This window comes from Passer domesticus, unplaced genomic scaffold (assembly GCF_036417665.1).
Source record: "Passer domesticus isolate bPasDom1 unplaced genomic scaffold, bPasDom1.hap1 HAP1_SCAFFOLD_58, whole genome shotgun sequence".
NCBI classification, from domain to species: domain Eukaryota; kingdom Metazoa; phylum Chordata; class Aves; order Passeriformes; family Passeridae; genus Passer; species Passer domesticus.
This window is the reverse complement of record NW_026990164.1, coordinates 353,321-359,960: the sequence shown is the minus strand read 5'-3', so window position 1 is coordinate 359,960 and position 6,640 is coordinate 353,321.

The following is a 6,640-nucleotide window of genomic DNA, read 5'->3' as shown; positions in this document are numbered from 1 at the left end:
GGAGGCTGTCTTGGAGAGGGACCTCACTGGGACCCATTAATGCCTTGAGACACTTTGGGTGTTTCCTCTGACTTGGACTCCTGGAAAGGTTTGTGCAATCTCCACTCAGGTACTGAGGTTCCAGGGCTCAGCTCCAAATGCACCACAGGGCTCATTAGGATCAAGCAAGTCCTGCCAAACCATGGCTCTGCCTTGATTTCCCTCCGCTCTAGTGCAGGTCATTAGGAGGGTTTCCTTTTTCAGTTATGGAGAAATATTTCAAAGAGCTTCTAGGAAGTATGTATTCCTATTTTAAAGGGTGTCTTTTATTGCTGTTCTTATTACACAAGAGGTGATTGCAGCATTCAGTGACTGATATTGATCCAGCAGGGACTCTCCTGAGGAGCTCTGGCCTGCTCAGAGAAGCTGTGCCTTGAGCTCTGACCCAGTGTGGACAACCTTGCTCCACATTCCCCAAGCCCATTTTGTCTCTCCTCACTCACCTGGCACCTGCTTTGCTCAGAGAACTGGCTGTACACAGCCAAAGAGGGTACAGTTTCTTTTATATTTTGAAGCAATCTAAAACTCCTGACTTTCCCCATTGAAAACAGACATCCTCCTCAAGTGTGTGCCAAGCCCAAGCTGCCACCAAGGAGGTTCCCCTTCCCTAAGGCAGAACCCTGGAAGGAATGTTTTAGACACACAGGAAGTTCTGCAATAAACACAAATCCAGAGTTTGCTCAGGGCAGAATTAGACCAACTCCTGACGGACAGACCAGCTTTGAACTCCTTGCAGCTGAAAGCTCTGAGCTGGGAGGTGTGGGAGAGACCCAAGAGTGAGGGAAGGGAAATGCAGAGCACCCAGCAAGTGCTTCTGTGCAGACAGGCTGTGGGGAAGGGCACTGCAGAGCTGCCCTGGGCCAGCTGGGAGGGTGGATCATCATCCCAGTCTGCACTGGGCCATTACAAGACACTGTTGGATGGACACTGCACCGACCCCAGCGCGCCAGCCCATTGCTCAGGGCTGCTGTCACTGCCCAGAGCCAGAGGGGATCCCTTGCTGGGGGCTTGTGCCATGGCCACCTGCCCTGTGCCGCGCTGGCCGCTCAGGCACCAGGAACCAGCAGCAAAGGGCACTGCCAGGGCTAAAGGCCAGCTCAGCCAGACAGAAAGGGGCAGTGCTGGCACTGTTTCCATGGCAGCCCTCACTGGGGGTGACACCTGGGTCACCTGTCCTGGCAGCTGCCATGGAAAGCCCTGGCAGGGACTGAGGGCGCAGACACTGGCACTGAGACACTGCTGGGCCGGGTGCTGAGCACATGGCTGAGCACGCAGAGATGGTTTTGTTCTTGCTGAGCTGCAACAGAGCCAAGGCTTGTCCTGCCCCTCCTCCAGCCACGCTGGGCAGGGGCTGGGGCTGTGGGGGAGCTTGGCAGGGGACACAGCCAGGACAGGTGACCCCAACTGACCCTGGGGATACCCCAGACCACAGGACATCATGCTCAGTGTATGAAGTGCGGGGAACAAGGAGGAAGGGGGGAATTTTGGAGTGAGGGTTTTTGCCTTCCCAGGTAAATCTTAGGCAACAGGGAACCCTGTTTCACCAGCGGGCAGGGTCAGTACCAAAGACACAGACACCAACTTCAGGAATCCTGTAATTTATATAATGCACAGCTGCAAAGAATTACAAAAGGATAATCTCAGCAAAGCACATAATCATTAGCAAAGAATTACAAAAGAAGCTCAGCAATCCATCCAGTCTTTACTAACAAAGATTGCCTGCAGTGATTAAAGAAAGATCCATCACCAGTTACCCTCAGACTTTACCATCACCCAGATCCACACATCAGCTGGGGAAGACAAGGACTGCAGAGCCACTCCCAGACACTGGGAATTCCTGCATGTGCCTCCACCTTTGCAGGCAAGGAGTCTCCAAGCCTGCTGTGAGAGGACACAGCTTTTACACTGTCAAACAAACAAACTGACATCACTGCTAGGGTAGGAACATCTGGTTTCATTCTCCTGTTTGGTTTCTCCCAAAGCCTGGCCAGGGCTCAAGGAGGAATCAAGGGAGTTGACTTTGATCCTTCACCCCCAAACAAGGCCAGATGGGGCCTTGTCTGGTTTCTAAATACAGAAAGAGAAATCCATGTTTTATCAAGGAACACATCCACTGATCATGTTGTTAATAATGCTTTGTTAGTGAGTGGATACAAATATACCATTTATTTGGAAGGTTCATCTAGAGATGAACTTTGCCTCCAGGCCTGTTCAGGCCTTGATCCCAACCTGTTCAGGCCTTGCTACTTGGATGGGTCCGGAGAGCTACAGTGAACTACTAGCTTCATAACAATTATTTCAATAGCACAGTTTAGATTTAGATATTAGGCATAAAGGCATCTCCCCTTGTGCTTCAATTAAGTGCTGTTAAATTTCATTACTCAGAGCTATTCACGTTCCTTTTCAAACATGCCTAAAGAGTTGCTGTTATTCTGTTATTTATCAAATGCTCTCTTTACTTGAGACTGTCTCTTTTAAGACAAGTCTCAATACTTCACTTCCCAGCATAAAGTGTCACAACAACTTGAACATGGAATGTTAGAGTGCACACCAAGTGCACACACTGCAATGATGACAGACACTGCCACAAATGCATTTCACAGCAGCCTCCAATTTGGCAGCCATGAAGCCAATCCCACCAAGAATAATTTTCTTCTTTCTGCCACTCTTCTCCTGCTCTTTCTGTCAAGGTGATTGCTGACTGCTGGCCTTCTAACGCATCACTGACAGCAGTGCAACATTCCTGTCCCATGACAGCCCAGGCTCCTCCTTGGCCAGCAAGCAGATAATCCAAGGCCATGCGGTTCTGTGGAGTCCCCATTTGTGTTTGTTGGAGCCCATAGGATGTGCTTATTGGACATTTTAACAGCATCATTTGCTACTTCTAATAATCCATCCAGTCAACTCCACAGGACGGGGCAGCACACATGGAGCACAGGATGAACCAGAATCTTTTGCTTTCTGAAACCCAAGGCACTCCACGGGGAAAATGTTCTCTGGGCCCCAACTCTTCCTTGTGGTTGTTGCTGAAGGACCCTAAATGGTGGCCCTGCAGCCAGGAGTGGGGTAACACTGACACTGACCAGCACCAGCAGCCCAAGTTCTACTGACATTGGGAGTGATGGTAAAGAAATCCCCTCACACTGTGGCCTCTGTAACTAGAACAGGCTTGGGTTTCTCCTGAAGGGAAATCTTAGTGAATCCTGTCAAACGGATCATTGTATTCCTGTGTTTTCTTGAACTGTCCCTTCACTGACAGTTACGAGTCAGAGCCCATGGACTGAGTTCTGGCCAGCCCACAGGGTGGGCCCTCCAAGAGAACCCCATTCCTCCCAACTTCAGCTGAGAACAAACACAGAAATTAGTGACATGGAGTACTTTGACTACCCTGATCTTGAAATTTTCAGAACTAATCATTAAATTTTGATGACTAATCCCTTGGTGAAACACTGGAGGTGTTTGTGGCAAACAAAGATTCTGGCACACTATCAAGGTACAACTTACAGACATCAATAGTACTTTAGTGACACTGTTCTTAATTTTTTCTCAATCTCATTTCAGTAAAGAATAATTGTGTTGTCCATGGAGATGGAGCCTTTTCAATTCCAGAACAAAGCCTCCAAAGTCCTTTGCTGGTCAGCTTTACCATGTTGTCTGTGGCTAACAAGGCTTGGTGGGGCCCTTTCCCCTTTGGCTGGAAGGGGGCTGAGTCCCAGTCCCTGAGGGCACCCAGGCTCCTGGATGGAATTTGTGTGCAAGTCCCTCAGTGCCACAGCAGCATTCACATGGAGCCCCGTGGATCAGAGCATTTTCCAAAGGGGCCGTTGGGGCAAACAAGGAGATTTGGTCTGGCAGGATGTGTAAAACAGTATCCTGTAATATCTACTTGTTCTCACACAGAATACTTGGCTGCAGGGACATATTCCCATTGTTCCTGCCCAGGTTTCAGGATTCAATATTGTATTTCCTAGGAGCTGCTCCTTCAGCTGCCTCAGGAGGGCCTTTTGGCCTCCGGGCCCACACTCTGCCTCCATTGTTAGGACTGCTGCATCCAAACCCTTTATCTCCACAAATGGTAATGACTGGAGGTGGATCTCCATTTTTCACAATCGTGCTTAAATGTGCAATATCAATAACTGTGCTACCCTGTCATGGGGTTGAATAATCCAATCTTATTGACAATTGTTTAACAGAATTACTGTAATTTCTCCTTTATATTCAGCATCAATTCCTCCTTTCCTCCTGCCATGACATGAACATTTTGCAAGACCAAGCTCCAAGCGAGCAGTTACCAAACCAAAGTGTCCTGGAGGAATCGGAATTCCTCTCTCAGTATTGATAGCTTTCATTTGCTTTGGATTTATCCTAATTAATTCCAATGCATGAAGGGCCAGCCCTGCAGCCTCTGGGCTGGCCCTGCCAGGGGCCATCACACCCACAACAATTTCCCAGGCAGTCCAAGTCTCTCTGTACATGGTTGTAGTTGCAAACAGGGTGCAGCCATGCACAGCCAGGGGATTCCATTTCCCCAGTGGGCCATTGTTAAGGGTATGGAGCACATCTGGGAGATGGGTTCACCATGGGGACAGGTTCCCATCTCCTCCTTTTTTCAACTGCTCTTTTAACAACCCCCTCACCTGTTCAACAAGTCCTGCAGCTTGAGGATAGTTTGGTACATGAAAAACCCTGCAGTCTTAATCACGGTATTTTTCACAGTAACACACAAAGCACTCTGCATCACAGTATCAGCAAACCCTGTAAAAATAGACAATTTTATGCCCTCCTCCTTTTTTCATTGTATACAATCTCACAAAGTTTACCTCTGACATTAGGGTCCTGGCCAATCCTTTTCTATAGAGTGTTTAATGTTACATCCCTGAGCAGCCAAAGCTAGCAAATTAGTATTGTCAGCACTATTTCACATTATTACTATTTTATACGTAGATATAGATATTGGTATAGAAATATAGATATAGCTAGATAGCTATAGACATATATATAAAATATATATATCAATATATATATTAAGGCCTGATTATACTATAAATATGTACATAGTTATTTATGATATTAATATTTCACTTGCACAAATGCATTGGAGCTCAAGATTAAAACCTTCTGTTGCTCCATGTGGGAGCATTCCAACAAGAATTGTTCCTTCTGAAGGTGCTGTTTTCAATGTACGGTTAACAAATTCATCTTTGTCTGCCCAAACCCACAAGTTCTTTCCTTTTCCGTATGCAATTTTTGGATACATTTTAAGACATCCAGGGGTTCAGCTTCTTTTAACCAACTGCCCCACTGCTCACACAGTGCTGCGACCTCAGCCCACTCCAGAGCCAGCCAACTCCAGGGAAGGGCTTCCCATCTGGGAATTTCTGATGCCACTGATTCCTCACATTTACATTTAACAAGTGACATTTTGCTGTGATCTGGCCAGACTGTGCCAGTTTTGTTTTACCAGTGGGCAGGGTCATCACCAAAGACACAGACTGCAACTGAAGGAATCAGTGTCATTTACTGCAGCTCAAAGCAGCAAAGAATCACAAAAGGAGCAGCTCAGCAATGCACCCAATCATCAGAACCAAAGATTTCTTGCAGAAAGATCCAGCACCATTTACCCTCAGCCTTTACCATCCCCCAGATCCACACAGCAGCTGGGGGAAGCTGTCCCAGCCAAGGGCTGCAGAGCCACTCCTGGACACTGGGAATTCCTGCAGGTGCCTCCAGCCACAGCTGAGGCTCCAACCTCGCTGTGAGAGGGCCCAGCTCTGAGAGTGCCGAGTGAACAAACTGACAGCACTTCTAGTGCAGGAACATCTGGTTTCATCCTCCTCTTGGGTCCCTCCCAAAGCCTGGTCAGGGCTCAAGGAGGGACCAAGAGAGCTGACTTTGATCCTTCAGCCCCAAACAAGGACAGATGTCAGATTTCATGGCCCTGTCTGGCTTGCAAATACAAAAAGACCAATACATGTGTCACTAAGGTGTGGCTACATCCATCACAGTGCTAATGACCATGCATATTTCATCAGTGAGCAGATACAAAGATAACCTTTGGTTGGAAGGTTCATCCAGAAGTCACCTTTGGCTCAGGGCCTGCTGCTCAGGCCTCACTCAGGGCTGTTATCCAGGCCTTGGCACTTCAGGGACATGGTTTAGTGCTGGGCTTGGCACTGCTGGGTGAACAGCTGGACTGGATGAGCTCAGAGGTCTTTTCCAACAGAAATGATGCTGTGATTCCATTATTCTATCCGCTGCATTTAGCTAGGTCTATTTGAGCAGCATTACTTTGCTCTAAAAGTTCCCTCTTGCTCAGCTCCTGTGGCCTGTGGCGGCAGCTCCTTCAGCTCCTGGTGCTAAGCTGCTCAGGCTGAACGAGACGACTCGGAGAGTTGAATACAGTCCATGCAATTCCTTCTGGGACACAGAGAGGGGAGGGTGTGGAAACAGGAGCATTGTTTGGTGAGGCCTCCTCTCTGCCCTTCATGCCCTTCAGTGCTTTGAACCAGCCAAGAGGTTTTTCCAAAAGTGCAGTGAAGCAGCTGTTCCTGCTGCTGGCTCTGGCTCTCTCCAGTCTCTGACCTCGCCTGGTTTTGTCCCT